Raw genomic sequence first — 17,791 nt, forward strand, 5'->3', positions numbered from 1 at the left:
AAATAATTTTGGCAAGATTGAAGACAATTCCAGCACAGAACTGATCTCGGATGATCTTCTATAAAAAAAAACTCCCATCAGAGATGGCTGATAGCAGACGAGGCAGATAGAATGATAATCTTCCAGTCGTAGAGATAATCTTCCACCAAAGCCAACATGTGGATAGAATTACAGCCAACGAACAATCCCAGATTTCTAGAATGAAGGCAGAGATTGATTTTCAGAATCTATCTTCGAAAAACTATTGTTAAATAGCAGAGAGGTAGGGACAAAAAGATACCAAGCATCGGCAAGAAATCTTCCTCTCTGTTTGTGCGTGTTTCTCTCTTCACCAGTATCTGAGATGGCAACCAATGACGCTAATCACCCCGACTATGGTGACGGAAGGTCTGGACTCAAAAGCGCGTTGTGGACCAGCATTGCTTTGATGCGACGACCGTTCCGGACATGCTGACAATTGCTGGAGATGTACACAAGGGCTAAAGAAGAGACCCGTTGGCGTGTTTGCTATCCAGCCGAGCTCACTCGGAATGGATTCACTTGATAATCCTAAAGTAAAATTATGAGAATCTGACAAATTTATGGATCGACAATCTGGAAAAAAATCAACTAAGGGGTGTAGGTACTAAAAATAAACACAACAACAAAATAAAAAAAAACTGTGAGAAAAATGGAGAATGAATCCTAAAATTTTTTTTGGAAGATAGGGCCCAAGCCCACACGACCAAGGAAGGCCCACATATCTACGAGTATTATAAGATGGGCCACATGTCCAAGGAAGGTGTTATGGTCCCGGATTTGACACAAGGATTCGTTGTTACGGTTCCAGTTCGGCCATGGGGAATTGTAGAAAGACATGGTGGAATTGTAGGGAGACATGGAGAGGAAGATGAAAATCAAGCCAAAGGGAAGCTTGAAAACCCTAGAGCTCGTTGAGGAGAACTCTAAGCCTGTTTACCCTAAAATTAACCTAAAATCAATGCTTGCCTTTCTCATTACTCTAACCCCTTAATTAGGGTTCACCTTGTTAGGGTTTAATATAAATTATTACAAAAATATCCCTATAAATAAAATATTCCAAAAATACCCCTATAAATAAAATATTCCAAAAATACCTTGTGGCCTTAACTGAAATAAATAAGTAAATTAAATAAAAATAATAAAATAATAATGTTATTGTGTTCATAACATTACACCCCCCTGGAAGAACGAGCTTGTCCTCAAGCTCAGAAGTGCTTTGAGAGAGGAGTATCTGCACTGCAATAGCAGCAGTCATATGAGAGAGCAGCATGATCGTGGGCTCAAGAGCTCCACTAATTGTACATTCAGTAGGAACCGACATTATTTTTGTTGTTGTCCCTGTCTAGCCAAAAATAGCTACATCTGGTAGAGGAGTAGCTGTTGTGCCCATAACAATAGATACTCGTGCGCCATACGTCACTGCTGTGACTACTTTTTGTATAAGCAGCACTGGTTGTAGCAGTGGCACTACTGGCAACATTGGTTTCTGCAGTACCACAACAGCAGTACAAAAAAAATTGGGGAAAGGACCCAAGGCTACAAACCCTACAGCTTCTTCCCCTATGGGTCGGTGAGCCTCTCAAGGAATGGAGATTTTTCCAACTGTTTCATGCTAGTCCCAGTAATGTCAAAGATGTCCTTCTGCCCTGGTGTCACTCCCGTGAGTTGCATCCTAGATGATGCCTAGTTTTATGGACTGGCCAAACTCTTTCCATAACTTAGTATAAGATCCTCTCTTCAACAACACTTCATCATTGAGTGCAGCTATATTATCTCCAGTGGAAAACTCATCAAGATCCTCATCAGCCATATGACGGATCAAGTCCCGTGCCTTCCTGATGAGTTGCTTCCTTATTGTCTTCAAACTACCGTGTTGTTGAAGCATTTCTTGAGACACATGGAGTGGCAAGGGGTCAGAGTCAACAAGACCCTTCAAAAAGCTTAAATATTTTGGAAGAAGATCATCAAATTCATCTGAGAGGAAGACTGTTACGGTCCCGGGTCATGGATCGAGTAACACGGCGTGAAATTTGTGAATCCAGCACTGGTATTGAGTTGCTGGACTCAGTATGGAGGGTTAAAAATCCCTTCATTGGGTAATCTTCCACCAGTGATCAGTCTCCCTTTTTATGGACTCTTTCTAGTGCTAAAGTTATAGCTAGAATGGAATTAATTCAGGTGGAGAGATAATGGAGGAATACCTGTTCTTGATCATGTAAATCAGGGTTTCAACCCTAATTTGATGCAGCTCGTTCTAGGACTTGAAGGCCTAGCTTAGGGGGCAGCCTTGGCTCACGTTGATGGATGTCCTTGCTCTGTTTCCGTGATGATTTCCCAGCAAGAAGAGTTGTTCTAATCCTTCACTTGAAAGAACCATAAATCTTCCTTTTTTGCTGCTCGTTAAGAGGGAATTGAACCCTACTAGTTGTTAATGCTGATGATGAGGGAAGTGTTATGGACTCTATAGCATCAAGAGTTACCAACAGGCGTAGGAATTGATGAATGTGTTTATCAATTTCCATGTAATTGTTTTTGGTTTGGTTTTGTCTTTGGTTTGGGTTGGTTTAGCATTTATTGGTTTGAACCATTGACCCAAGGGGTCTTTAGTGTTTTGGACGTCCTCAACCCTATTTAAGGGGACGGCTAGGGTAATGAGAGATATGAATTGAGTCCACTTTAGCTAGAGTAAATTAGATAAACAGGTCAAGAGCTCCTTCAAGCTCTCTCCCGTTTTTCCCCAATTCTTTTCTGAAATTCTCCTTTCCGAAATTCAATCTCCATCATTCCCTCATTCCATCTCAACGTCAAGCAAGGTAATGGAAGGAAGAGAAGAGAGGAGGGTGACAAGATCCATGGCTCGTGAGGATCCTAACAACATGGTATCAGACAGGTCCACCCTCGGTGATTCCTCTTCTCCAGAGGACATACGTCAAGTACTTTCAGAACTTCAACAATGATCCACTCTTCAAGGTACTGAAATTTCTCACATCAATAATACATTACATACGCTGGAATCATCTATCCAAACAGTCATCCGGCAACTTGCTGCACTTCAAGCACCAACGCCACCACCAGCCACCAATTTTCAACAACAACTAGTACATCAACAACAATTTACGCCACCACCAAATCCACCCCTGCGCCAACCACTGGTTCCCATGGCTACTCACGCACAAGGACCATCCACGGTTCCAAGGTACTTTAAACTTAACTTTCCTACATATGATGACTCTAAAGATCCCTTACTGTGGTTCACGAAATGTGAACAATTCTTCTATCATCAACAAACGGTGAAAACGGACAAGGTTACTTTGGCCGCCTACCACTTGCTTGATGAAGCGCTCATGTGGTTCCATCACTACCAAAATGTCCATTCCACTCAGGATTGGCTGCACTTTAAACATGCTTGCCAGTTGAGGTTTCGACCTCCAGCTAGCAGCAACCCAGTGGGGGAATTGATCAACTATAAACAGACAGGCACCTTAGAAGCTTACCAAAAAACGTTCCAAGAAAGGTTGGCCCGAGCTAGTGAATTTGTTCCTCCTCACCTACATGTTCAGATTTTTAATGCTGGATTGACAGAGGCGGTTAGATTGGAAGTGGAATTACTTGGTTTGATAGATTTGGACTCAGCAATGAATTATGCCAGAGCTGTGGAACACAAACAGAGAGTTCTAAAAGAGTCTTTACACCGAAAACCATTTTGGAACAACAGAACACAGGGTACTGCATTTGGTCCACGTTTTGGGTCCTCTGCCCCTAACCGAGCAGATCAGTCTACCAGTGTGCCTCCACACACTATGGCACGCAAATTTTTGACTAAACAGGAAATGGAAGCTAGAAAGGCCAAAGTCCTATGTTTTAATTGTGACGAACAATTCCTTCCAGGACATACCTGTAAACGCTTATTCAGTATTGAACTGTTGGAAGAAGATTCAGAAGAGCTTCCTGAAAATGAATTTGTTGAAGAGGTACAACAAGAACCAGAGCTATCCCTCCATGCCATGCATGGCCTGCGTAGTTCTAATACCATGCAGGTAAAGGCCAGGTTACATCATCTCATGCTACTTGCTTTAGTTGATTCGGGCAGCACACATAATTTTATCAGTGAACCAGCCGCGCAACAATTGGGATTGGAAATTCAACAGCAAAGGGGACTCTCGGTTTCAGTGGCCAATGGGGTTAAAATTGCAAGTGTGGGTTTATGTGCAAACACCCCTTTCACCATTGAAGGACATTCCTTTCAGGCAGATTTACTAGTCATTCCCTTGGCTGGATTTGATTTGGTGCTCGGGGTCAAATGGCTTCAGTTATTAGGACCTATATTATGGGACTTTCAGGCTCGGACTATGACCTTTACAGCACCACAGGGTCAGATTACATTACAAGGTATTGTGGCACAGGTCCCTAATGCACTTCACACTTTACAGCTTCAGCACAATGGTGATGGTCAGTTAGCTCCTTTACTTACAACATTTGCGGATTTATTTAATGACCCTATGGGTCTACCACCAGTGCATCACTGCGATCACCTCATTCGTTTAAAGTTGGGAACTGATCCAGTAGTGGTGCGGCTTTATCGTTACCCGCATATACAGAAAGATGAAATAGAACGACAGTGCATGCATATGCTCGCTCAAGGCGTGATCCAGCCCAGTTGATCTCCTTTTTCTTCACCAGTGTTACTAGTACGTAAAAAGGATAAATCATGGAGGTTTTGTGTCGACTATAGGCAACTCAACTTGCAGACAATTAAAGACAAGTTCCCCATTCCAGTCGTGGACGAGTTACCGGATGAGTTACATGGTGCAACAATTTTTCTCAAATTAGATTTGAAATCGGGCTATCATCAAACAAGAGTTCACCCGGCAGATGTGGAGAAGACTGCGTTCCGTACACATCATGGTCATTTCGAGTTCCTCGTCATACCTTTCGGTCTCTCCAATGCACCCTCCACCTTTCAAGCCCTCATGAATGAGGTATTTTCATCACTTCTGCGCAACTATGTGTTAGTCTTTTTTGATGACATTCTGGTCTACAACAAAAATTGGGAAGAACATCTCCATCACCTCCATCAGGTATTTACCATTCTACACTCTCATCATTTGGTTTTGAATAAATCAAAATGTTCTATGGGTACATCTGAGGTGACATATTTGGGCCACGTCATATCAGCTGTGGGCGTGAAAGTTGACCAGAGCAAGATACAAGCAGTAACAGATTGGCCGATTCCCACCTCCATCACAACATTAAGGGGATTTTTGGGCCTAGTAGGATATTACAGAAAATTTATCCAATTTTATGGTCAGATAGCAGCACCACTCAATAATCTTCTCAAAAAACATGCCTTCCACTGGTCTTCTTCAGCGGAACAGGCCTTTCACCTGTTAAAGGAGGCCTTAGCCTCAGCGCCAGTCCTACAATTACCAGATTTTGAGGGAGACTTTGTGGTGGAATGTAATGCATCCGGGGGAGGTATAGGGGCAGTGTTACAATAATTGGGACAACCCCATTGCTTATTTCAGCCGTCAGTTGGGACAACACCACCATAAGTTAGCGGCATATGAGAGGGAAGTGATTGGGTTAGCCAAGGCTGTCCAACATTGGCGACCTTATCTCTGGGGACGACCATTTCTCATTCATACAAATCATTGTAGCCTCAAGTATCTTCTTGAACAACGCCTCACCACATCCCCACAACAGCATTGGTTAACTAAACTCATGGGCTTCGATTTTACGGTTCACTATAAGCCAGGTAGTTCGAATTTGGGGGCTGATGCTTTATCACGTCGGGATAATTCACCCACACAAGTTTATGCTATCAGTCACCCACGTTCACTGGTATTAGATTCTATTCGTGAGGAAGTACATCAATATCTGGATCTCATGTCATTATATCAGGATATTCAACAGGGGACATGAGCTCCTCATTGGAAGATTCAGGATCGTCTCATACTTTACAAAAATAGGATCTTTATGCATCATACGTCCCCACTTCTTCACACCATCCTGTCCTCTATCCATGATAGCACACATGAGGGTCGACAGAAAACATATTTCCGAATCAGTCGGGACTTTTACTGGAAGGGCATGAAGAGCACAATTGCTGATTATGTAGCTGCTTGTCAGATTTGTCAACGAAACAAGGCCGAATCTTTAAGTCCGGAAGGCCTACTGTAACCTCTGCAACTACCGTCTCAAATCTGGTCCGACATTTCCATGGACTTCATTGCTGGCCTTCCCGTTTCATCAGGTAAATCTATGATATTCGTTATCGTTGATCGGTTTTCAAAATATGGTCACTTCATTGCTTTGGTGCATCCATATACTGCTGCTCAGGTCGCTCAATTATTTATGGACAACATTGTCTGATTACACGGAATTTCCTCATCCATTATCAGTGACAGGGATGCCATTTTTACCAGTATGTTTTGGAAGGAATTATTCAAATTACAGGGCACCCAATTGGCATTTTTGTCTGCATATCACCCACAAACGGACGGACAAACAGAGGTCAATCGCACTATTGAAATGTATCTTCGTTGTTTTTTGGGGGACGCACCTAGACGGTGGGTGAAATGGCTTTCTTGGGCAGAATTTTGCTATAAACATCTTACCACACAGCACCGGGAACTACACCTTTCAAGGTCGTTTATGGCAGAGATCCACCTTGTCTGTTACCATATGAACCAGGGGCATCCAAAGTCGTCACTTTGGACCAAGCATTAGCTGAAAGAGACGCTATGCTCACTGAGGTACGTACTCATCTACAGGAGGCCCAACACTCTATGAAAATGCTATTATGATAAGAAGCACCGGGAGGTATCTTATTTCCCTGGAGACTATGTGTGGTTAAAGCTTCAACACTACCGCCAGCTATCTATGACTGCATCCAAGCGCTAGCTATCTCCAAAATATTATGGTCCATTTCAGGTGTTGGACAAAATTTGGACCGTGGCATACGGCTTGCAGCTACCACAGGAATCAAAGATCCATAATGTATTTCACGTCTCCCAATTGAAGCCCTTCCAGGGTGACTCACCCCTACTGCACACTCCACTGCCGGCCACTACATGAGGGCAGAGTCCTCTCTATTCCAGTTCAGGTGGTAAATGCACGCCACATTCAAGGTGATTGGGAAATTCTCGTCCAGTGGGCAGATGCCGACCCCAGTGACATCACATGGGAGCCGTTATCAGCATTTTGACTCTTATATCCTTCCTTCGAGCTTGAGGACAAGCTCTTTCTCCAGGAGGGGGGGGGGGGGGGGGGGGGGGGGTTGATGTTATGGATTCTATAGCATCACGAGTTACCAACAGGCGTAGGAATTGATGAATGTGTTTATCAATTTCCATGTAATTGTTTTTGGTTTGGTTTTGTCTTTGGTTTGGGTTGGTTTAGTATTTATTGGTTTGAACCATTGACCCAAGGGGTCTTTAGTGTTTTGGACGTCCTCAACCCTATTTAAGGGGACGGCTAGGGTAATGAGAGATATGAATTGAGTCTACTTTAGCTAGAGTAAATTAGATAAACAGGTCAAGAGCTCCTCCAAGGTCTCTCCCGTTTTCCCCCAATTCTTTTCCGAAATTCTCCTTTCCGAAATTCAATCTCCATCATTCCCTCATTCCATCTCAACGTCAAGCAAGGTAATGGAAGGAAGAGAAGAGAGGAGGGTGACAAGATCCATGGCTCGTGAGGATCCTAACAGGAAGACCCTCTCTTTGGGCTCGAAAAAGGGGCAGGAAGCTCCTCTTCTTAGTATGGATGATGAGGGATAATTTTGGGTGAAGATGGATGGCAATGGAGTGTGAAGGATAGGTTGGATTTTTGGAGTAAACCCTAAACTCGTGATCAAGAGGCGATCTCAACCTGTTTAGACTAGTTTATTCTAAAATCTCAAAGCTTCCCTATTTCATTCATTCCTTTCCCTTAAATAGGTCACGACATGGAGTTTTAGGGTTAGGGTTACAATAATTCCCCATTATGCCTTTACGTATAAAGTAATTAGAAATAACTCCTACTTAAAACAATATAAGTTATAAATCCTACTCAAAGTAATATAAGAAATAAATCCTATTGAGTGAGTTGTTGTTGCCTCCTTCGTTGTGTGACTCGGTGTGCTATTGAGTCCACAACAAAGACTCACACATACAACTTCAGATTGGCTTTGTTGGTATTGTAGTAACTCTCATACAAATCAGGTGACGCCTGAGGAGGAACAAACAGGACAGCTTTGAACACTACATCACTTGCAGTAGTGAAGTGACTCCATGCCATTGGCATTTCATCACCAAAGTCCTTTGCAGGAGAATGGTAAAATTTGTAGTAATCGTCATCAGTAACCGCTTTGGGATTGCGCAGCCATATGGCCTTCACATCATTCATGACTTCCCAATCAGAAGTTGTTTCCTTCCCTTTTTTGTGGCTTTTTCTCACCGTCTTCCTCTTTTACTTCTTCCTCATCTAATGAATATGTAGTTGCTTCATCTTCATTTGATTCATCATCATCTGCTGGAACGTCTGACTCAACCTCCTGGCTTGCCCCGAGATAGATGGGGAAGTTGATGAATGCAAAGCATCTTTTCACCAATTACTTCAATTTGTCATCTTCCAAATATTCACCAGCTTCATCCCTGAGATGAAGCCTGATCGCAGTACCACGACTGAATGGTTCATTCCATGTGTCCTCTAAGATTGCAAAGGCTCCATCAGTGGTAGACTCCCATACTTACTGTTTGTCATTGTTTTGTTTGCTGATAACTTCAACATAATCAACAACAAAATATACCGAGTAGGAACCAACTCCAAACTGCCCAATGAGATTCAGATCGCCTCCTGTTTGCATTTTCTCAACGAAAGCTGCCTTCTCAAAATTAATGTGCTTATCATGCAGGAGCATCCAATTAAGCACAGACATATACGGGACATGCACACTGGTCTCATCAATTGAAAAATTAAACAGCCTCAGTGTGTTAATTGAGCAACGAACCCACACACAGTGAGTGTGCTCATCAACAGAAAAAGATAACCCTCCAAAAAAAATTTCCAGCAGTCCCCATAAAATTATTTCTATGCATGCCGACATCCCCAGAAAAATTACATGTTGAAATTCATACACCCCAGCCCGAAATCCTTCAATTGGGTACTGTTTCTCTGCGTCACGGAACAGAGAACCGCTCTTTTTCTCAGCCCCCCGAACAGAAAACCCCTTTGTTTCTCAACACCAAAATGTTTACGGAACAATTTCGATGGCATTGGAGAGGAATTATGTAAAACATAGAGGGATTTGAGAAAAGAGAAGACGAAATTTGGAGAAATTCGATGCAAGAGATCACCCCAAATTTTGTGGAAGATCGTTTGCTGCTGTGCTGCTGAGATTGAGTTTGAGCGGAAATTTCACCGACGGAGCAGACGGAGCCTCTTGCTTCTCCGGAGGTGAATCGTAGCCTGTTGAGGCTTCGCTGCTTGGAGATTTTTCGAGAAGGAGGGCTCTCGAAAACATGTCCTGGTCAAAACCAGCACCAGAAAATTTTCCATTCTCTTGTTCCCCTCCGATTTCGGATTATCCCTTCTGTCTGATTGCGAGAGTGCGGGGAGCTTTTCCCATTCCCGATTTTCTGACGAAGGCTGTGCTGAATACCCTTCCATTTTTGGAATTTCTAAATCCCCACAGTCGGATGTCGTTGCCGCCGGAGATACAGAGAACTCTTTGAGTTCTTGCATTTTCTGTTCATCCGCCATAGTGTCTCCCGCAATGATTTTATCTACCGCAATAATAAGATGAGGATTTCCATCCCAGAGAGTGTTTGTTGCCTCTTGTGTGGAATTTTCGTGCTCAGAGATTTGAGGTCGTATGACCTTTTCGACGGCAACTTGAGCAGAAAATACTTCTATCAATTTATTAATGGCAGATTGTTGCTGCTCGTGCAGCTCTAACATATCTTGATAGAACTTACCTCTTGTTGTAGGCAAATCCTGGGCAAAGGCAAGTCTTTCCTCTCGGGTAGAAGAATCCATCGTTGTGTTCCTGCTCTGATACTAGTTGTTATGGTCCCGGATCTGACACAAGGATTCGTTGTTACGTTTCCGATTCGGCCATGGGGAATTGTAGAAAGACATGGTGGAATTGTAGGGAGACATGGAGAGGAAGATGAAAATCAAGCCAAAGGAAGCTTGAAAACCCTAGAACTCATTGAGGAGAACTCTAAGCCTGTTTACCCTAAAATTAACCTAAAATCAATGCTTGTCTTTCTCATTACTCTTACCCCTTAAATAGGGTTCACCCTATAAGGGTTTAATATAAATTATTACAAAAATACCCCTATAAATAAAATATTTTTAAAATACCCCTACGGCCTAAACTGAAATAAATAAAGTAAATAAAATAAAATAAATAAAATAATAATGTTATTGTGTTCATAACAGAAGGCCCGCAAGATGGGCCCAAACCCATAAGAAGTAGGACCCACCATGATTACCATGAGCTGACATCCTTATCACATAAGTTGGAAGATCAAGAAGGACTCACAAAGGCATCTTTATCTTAAGGTGACCTCCTAGAAGAGTTCTAGTTTGAGTTATTTAATTATGCTAGGACTTATCTTTAAATGTTAGAGTTTGGGTGTAATTGGGACAAAAGTAGTTTTAGTGTAATTGGACTCTACTACCTTCCTCTATCATAAATAGAAGTTCATGTACTTTGATTACAACAACTCAATAACGTTTTTCTCTTTTCCATAAATTCAACAAAAACCATAGTCAAAATCCTGAAAATCAATGTTCTAATACCATGTTGATTTTCAGGACTCCATGAATTTAGCTCATGGAGAAAAAAGGAGAGTGACCCATTGGGAGAAAACAAGAGGAAGAAGAGGTTATGGGCTTGATTTTCTAACCCTCCTCCTAAAGCTCTATTTATAGATTAGTGAAACTACAATATTATAATAATACCCTTGAACTTAGGGTTTAGGGTTTTAACCCTTGAACTTTAGACTAATTACATCAATGCCATCTCTATGAGATGACCCTTTATTTATCATCCTACCATCATTGTATGTGGGCCATTGGGCCTTCTCCTTGATCTATGGCCATTGTGCCCATCTTCTACATCTCTTGGCTGTGTGGGTCTTCTATTACGGTCCCGGATCTGACACAAGGATTCGTTGGGAGGATCTTGGATTTGCCAGGGGTTACGGGTCTGCCATGCATTACTGTAGGGATAGTAGGAAGACATGGGGAAGACGAAGATCAATGGAGGAGTACGTGGGGTTTTTGAGGAAAACCCTAACCTCGAGATCAAGAAGGTGATCTCAAGTCTGTTTACGCTAGATTTAACCTAATTCTCAATGCTTGTCCTTCTCATTACTCTTACCCCTTAAATAGGGTTCACCCTGTTAGGGTTTAATAAAATATTACAAAAATATCCCTATGAAAAAAATATTCCAAAAATATCACTATGAATAAATAATTCCAAAATTACCCCTGTGACCAGAAATTGAAATAAAATAAAATAAATTAAATAAAACAAATAAAATAATAATAATGTTATCGCGTGCATAACAATACACCCCTCGGAAGAACGAGCTTGTCCTCAAGCTCGGAAGTAGTGTCTGTATGCCGACGTCTTCACCGGTGCCCGAGTAGCATCCGCGACAACCATTTGTGCTCTCTGGACTCCCAAAAACTGGAGCAAGCATTCTAGGATTTTTTTATTTTTAGGTCGAGAGAAAAAATATAAATAATTCTCGTGGACATTCTTCATTTCGTTGGCCGGTAAACAAATATTCGATGGCTGAGATAGATAGTGCCCATGAAGCAGCACTTGTTTGGAGTTGTATAAGGTGAGTTCTGAGGCTACTTTCCTTTACAGGCATTGCTGTTGTTGAAGCTAATAGGTCTCCACATGCGTCAAGCAGGACACTCTCCAGTGCTGCTACGGTAGCAAGTGCCGACACCAGAGAATTCAGCTCCTCTGCCCTTGACAGTAAATGATACATTGAGGAACCCATGGCTGGCACAACATGAACAACACATGAACAACTGAACTAATTGAATCCTTCACCAGCTGTACATCTGCCCTCGCCCCATCAGTGACAGGAGGTGGAGAGGACATGCTTCCAAGGCTGTAGTAGCCCCAGCCAAAGACAGTGAATGTTCTCTATCCTGTACAACCAATCATCAAGGTAGGTAATTTGATCAATAAGTAGTGAAGCCAACGTCATATCCTGGCTGAGTTGCTGGAGGGTGCTCCTCTTCATGGGAACAGAATCAAGTTGCTGCTCATGTTTAACAGAAAATTGAAAGACCAAGGTCTGGTCTTTGGTAGAGAGCCGAGGAAACTGTGAAGAGATAGCAAAAATTCTGTAGTCTGGAGAGGTTTGGATGCCTTTATCAGTGGGATCACCACTCCATTTTCCAGGAGTGTGCACCCAATCACCTGCCATTCTTTCATCTTTATTCCAATCTGATTTCACCCAGCAGAGTTGTTGGAGCCACTCTCCTACCATTTGTTCCATTGAGCTGGGGTAGTGACCAAATCTGTTTGGTTCCAGAAACCAGCCGAGATGAAAATCTCTTGCCCTTTGAACTGCTACCATATCGTCGATTCTCTCACTAGAAGGTTCATACCACAAGAAATCTAACACGATACCAATGCTGATTGGAATAGCAGCAGACCCAGCAGTAGTTACTGTACTAATAGCAAAACCATACAACACAAATGCATCCTTAGCAGTAGATACAGGTGCACAACAGTAGAAGTTCTCAAACTTGAGATCTCGGTGCATGATCCCTTGCTTATGACACATATGCACTACTTCCACACATGTTCTGGTAAGCCCAGCAGCAGTCCTTGCTGTAAAATGTCCCCGGATGACAGAAAATCTACTTCGGGATTTTGTACGATGGTTGGAGGGAATTTCGTTACATGGAAAAGAAAAAAGTAAATTATAGTAGCACGGTTGTACTATAGTTTCATAAATCTATAAATAGAGGTTCAGGGGGAGGGTTAGGAAATCAAGTCCATAACCCTTCTTCTTCCAGTTTTCTTCCAATGGGTCTCTCTCCCTTTGTCCCCATGAGCTAAATTCATGGAGTCCTAAAAATCAGCACAGGCATTGGAGAGGATTCTTAGGTACTTGAAAAAGCCACCAGGACTAGGGCTTCTATATATATATATATATCATGGTCATTCTAATATTGAAAGTTTTACCGACGCGATTGGGTTGGATCACCAGATGATAAAAAATTACTTCAAGATACTATACTCTAGTTGGAAGTAATCTTGTTACATGGAGGAGTAAAAAACAAAATGTAGTTGCAAGGTCCACTATAGAAGCAAATTATAGAGCGTTGGCACATGTGGTAAGAGAACTTCTATGGATTAAATCTCTTCTAGCATAGTTGGGATTCCACAAAGAAGGCCCTTTGAAACTCTATTGTGACAATCAAACTGCAATCCGCATTGCTTCTAACACTGTTTTTCATGAGAGAACTAAGCATATCAAGTGGACTGCTACTTTGTGAGAGAAAAGTTGCAAGCAAGAATTACAAGTCCTAAACATGTCTCAACTAATAGACAACTTGCTGATATATTCACAAAGTATGTTAACTCTAAGTTTCTCTCTACTCTATGTACCAAGCTGGGGATATATGATGTCTTTTCACCACTAGCTTGAGTAGGAGTCTTAGAAGTTATAGACAAGCTTGGGTATCATTAATGTAATTATCTTATGATCTTTGTCGCTTATTCACTCCTTCTAGGGTGATGGGTACACTTGTAATATTAGTTTTTTGACATCTATAAATAAAGCTTAAGGGGGAGGGTTATGACTAAGTCCACAATCCTATTCTCTACTCCCTTTTTCTCATTGACGTGCACTAATCTCTATCCTCTTCTCCTAGATGTCACCTTATTCTTCCTCTCTTCTCCTCTCTTGTCCTTTCTTCTTCTTCTTCCTTCTCTCCTTTACCTAAGATTGCTATTGATGTTACTTTTTAGAAGGCACACATGTGAAGAGTGGTACAACTAGTAAAAAGGAAGAACTCCTCACCCATGTCTAGAGGTAGTAAAGGAGGTAAATACAGTGATCTTCATGAGGATGGCATAAGGGTGTAATTGTGTAAGATGATGTATGTCTACATATGTCTTTTACTTCATAAAGCTTGTAGCCCTAAGAACATTGTAATCATTGTAAACCTCTTCTCACAACTATAAATAAGAGCCTCAAGGCATGAGATAAAACATCAAGCCTATCCTCTTCTTAAATTAGTCCCTAGCCTACTATCTCTCTTTCTCAGCCAGGCGTCCCTCTCTTCCTCTTCTCTTCTTCTCTCTTCTTCCTTTCTTCTCTTCTTCCTCCTCCTTTGTTTCTCCACCACCTTGAGTGAGGTTTTCTACCATGAAATCCTAAATTCCACATTACTCACCAGTACTAAAGAAAATATTTGTTTCTACTGATATCACATTCTTTGAGGACCATCCATACTTCTCAGCTACTTCTCCTCTCGATTTTACACCTTCCACAGGTATGCCTTGTTGATCACCAACTTCTATAAGATGAGCAACGACATGCAGGCAATCTCTCACCTCTTGCTGACCACTCACCTGTGCAGTCTTCTGATGCTGCTGAGGTATGTTCTCCTCCTGCTTTTCCAGTTATGTTTTGCCCACCACATGACACACAAACTCTCATCCTTAAAAATAATTAGGAATCACTACTACACGACCACCTTCAACTTTACACCCAATCTCCAATTATATATGTACCCATCCGTTATCTTCCGATTTTATTTTTATTTTGGTATGTTGTCTCATCTTCTCATGTTCCTAACACTTCTGAAGACTGTTATGGTCCTGGGTTAAGTACCTACGTCTTCCGCTCCTAACAGACCTAGCCAATACTACCCAAAAGACCGGCCTGTTAGGAGCGGAAGGCATAGACCCAGGACCATAACATCACACCCCACCTTCGCGAGCCGACGACCACGACGGCCCAACAACACTGGCCCAACCACGATAATACCTAGATGCAACCTACCAGTAATTTTAATCCAGCCTTTGCGCACTATGGGACTTTAACTAAGGATGTGGGAGCCCGCTCTGATACCAAATGTTAAGCACCTAGCCAATACTACCCAAAAGACCGGCCTATTAGGAGCGGAAGGCATAGGTACTTAACGCAGGATCAACGTGCAGATACACTATGCCGCATGTCCCATAACAAAGAGGCCTCCAAAGATCCAAGATGGAAAGCTACCATTGATGAAGAGATCCAAGCTATGAATAAGAATTGCACTTTTGACCTCTCTCCTAGCCACCAAAAAACCCTTAGGGTGCAAGTGGGTGTTCAAACTGATGTATAATATCCATGGGGCTATGGCCCGGTATAAAGCAAAGTTAGTTGCCAAGGGTTATATGCATCCTTATGGCATTGATTATGATGAGACATTCTTTTCGGTGTCCAAGATGAATTCAATTGGGGTTGTTATCTCCTTGAGGCTAATTTTAGATGGGCATGATATCACTCCATTAGTGTAAGGCATTGATTAGAATTCACAACTTAACAATATCCACTTGGAGACTAATCCATCATCACAATCTCCTTTGCAAAGGCAACAACTTATCAATCCTCAGAGAGAAGTCCAACTAAAGTTGCACACAACTTTAGTTTCTCAATTGTAACAACCTTTGTCAACATATCAGCCGAATTTTGACTGCCTTGAATCTTCTCAAGTGCTAATAGTCCATCCTCAAGAGCCAATCTAATGACTTGATAACACACCTATATGTGCTTTGTTCTGGCATGATAAACAAGGTTATTTGCTAAATGAATAGCACTCTGAATATGACAATATAACACATTCTTCCCATGCTTGAGACCTAATTTTTCCAAGAAAGACTGCAACCATAAAATCTCTTTGTTGGCCTCGGTCACAACGACATATTTTGCCTCAGTAGTGGAAAGAGGAACAATCTTCTACAACTTAGAGACCCAACTAACTTCTGTATCACCCAATGTGTATACATATCTAGTGGCACTTTTCTTGCCATCAATGTCTCCAACCATATTAGAATCTACATTACCCTATAATCCCAAGTCTGACTTTCTAAAACATAAGACTAAGTCTGCAATGCCTCTCTAATACCTGAGAATCTACTTCATTACTTCCCAATGTTGTTTACCTAGATTATTCATATATCTAGACAACTCCCATTGCATGAGCTGTGTCTAGTCTAGTGCACATCATGACGTACATGAGACTGCCAATAGCAGAAGCATAAGGCACATTGGCCATATAGGCTCGCTTGTGTTCTGTAGAAGGTGACTGCTCCATAGATAGCCTAAAGTGACTAGCCAAAGAAGTACTCATTGATTTTGCATCATTCATGTTGAATATGCTCAACACCTTCTTCACATATTCTTCTTGTGCAGTTTCAAGACATCAGTATCCCTTGTAATCCTCATCCCAAGGATTTATTTTACAACACCCAAATTCTTCATTGCAAACTTCTTGGACAATTCCCTTTTAAATTTATCTATTTTCTATTGTTAGAATATGGGATCCACCATGGTTGCACAAGATGGTGGGACCCACCATGAAGACGTGAGAAGCCAAGAGGAGTCATCACACAAGCTGGCATGAGTTGGAAGATAAGAAGCATGACTTGGAATGAGTTGGAAGATTTGAAGATCAAGTGGGACCCACAAAGATACCACGAGATTTGGGACCCCCAAAGATAAAGCACGAGCTGACATCTTCAGCCTATGGTCACATCCTTATAGAAGAGTTAGAGTTAGAGTTATGGTAGACTTCTAAATTATGTTGAGTTACCTTATCATGATAGACTTATCTTTAAGAGTTAGAATTGGAATGTAATTAGGAGAAAGAAGTTAGTTGTACATGGACTCTATCACTCCTCTACCATAAATAGAGGAGCTTGTACTCGAAATTATATCATCAAAGGAAGTTGTTCTCCTTTCTCTCTCTCGTGTAGAGTTCCCTTCTTGCCTAAACTCTTTCTTATTTTTTCCTTCTTCTCTCTTCTTTGCTCGAGAGCTCTCTCTCTCCTTCTTTTTCTTTTTCCCTCTCTTACCTTGTTTGAGATATCAGTAATGGGGTCCTAAATTCAACACATGTTTGCAAGCACCTGCTATCAACATGTCATCAACATATAGTAGTAGAATGATGTAGCTGTCACCAAGCTTCTTGTTATGGACTCCATAACATCTAGAGAGGATAGATTGGGGTTTATTTGTAATTATTAGGGGTTTATTTGTAATTTGTAGAACTTATGGCCTTTGGCATGTTTTCCCTAATTCCCTATATAAGGGCGTAAGATGAATGAGAAGGTAAGCATTGAATTAATTAGTTGTAATCAGGTCAGATTCTCCCCTCTGAGGTCTAGGTCGGATTCTCCCTTTGAGGTCCAGGGTTGAGCTCCCTTCGAAGGCTCAAAACATCAGAACAATCCTCCCTATTCATCGTCTTCATCGTGTGTTAGATCTGGGGCGTAACATCTTGGTATCAGAGCAGGAACACGATGTGCCACGAAGACCCATGGTTGGCGATGCACAGACAAATCGGAGAAATGGCTGCAGCAGGCATGGCAGCGGAAGAGATACAGAAATGGCGTGCCTCTTGGGTGAAATATTGGCTATCAACGGAGTATCGAGAGGCATTCTCTCGAGAAGCCGTCTCGGACAGGAAAACAGACCACCGCCCGGAAAAATTAAACACAGCGTCCTGTTCCCCAGCCGAAGCACACCAA

General features: G+C 41.9%; 1 pseudogene; it reads right to left on the reverse strand.

Annotated features, from left to right (window-relative positions):
- Positions 1 to 1,581: 1,581 nt before the first annotated feature.
- On the reverse strand, positions 1,582 to 8,938 carry LOC137946169 (endoplasmin homolog; annotated as a pseudogene).
- Positions 8,939 to 17,791: the final 8,853 nt, after the last annotated feature.

The sequence above is a fragment of the Aristolochia californica genome, unplaced genomic scaffold (genome assembly GCF_029961685.1).
Source record: "Aristolochia californica isolate CCGP_79_NKW_82.1479 unplaced genomic scaffold, dmAriCali1.0.hap1 SCAF_1, whole genome shotgun sequence".
NCBI classification, from domain to species: domain Eukaryota; kingdom Viridiplantae; phylum Streptophyta; class Magnoliopsida; order Piperales; family Aristolochiaceae; genus Aristolochia; species Aristolochia californica.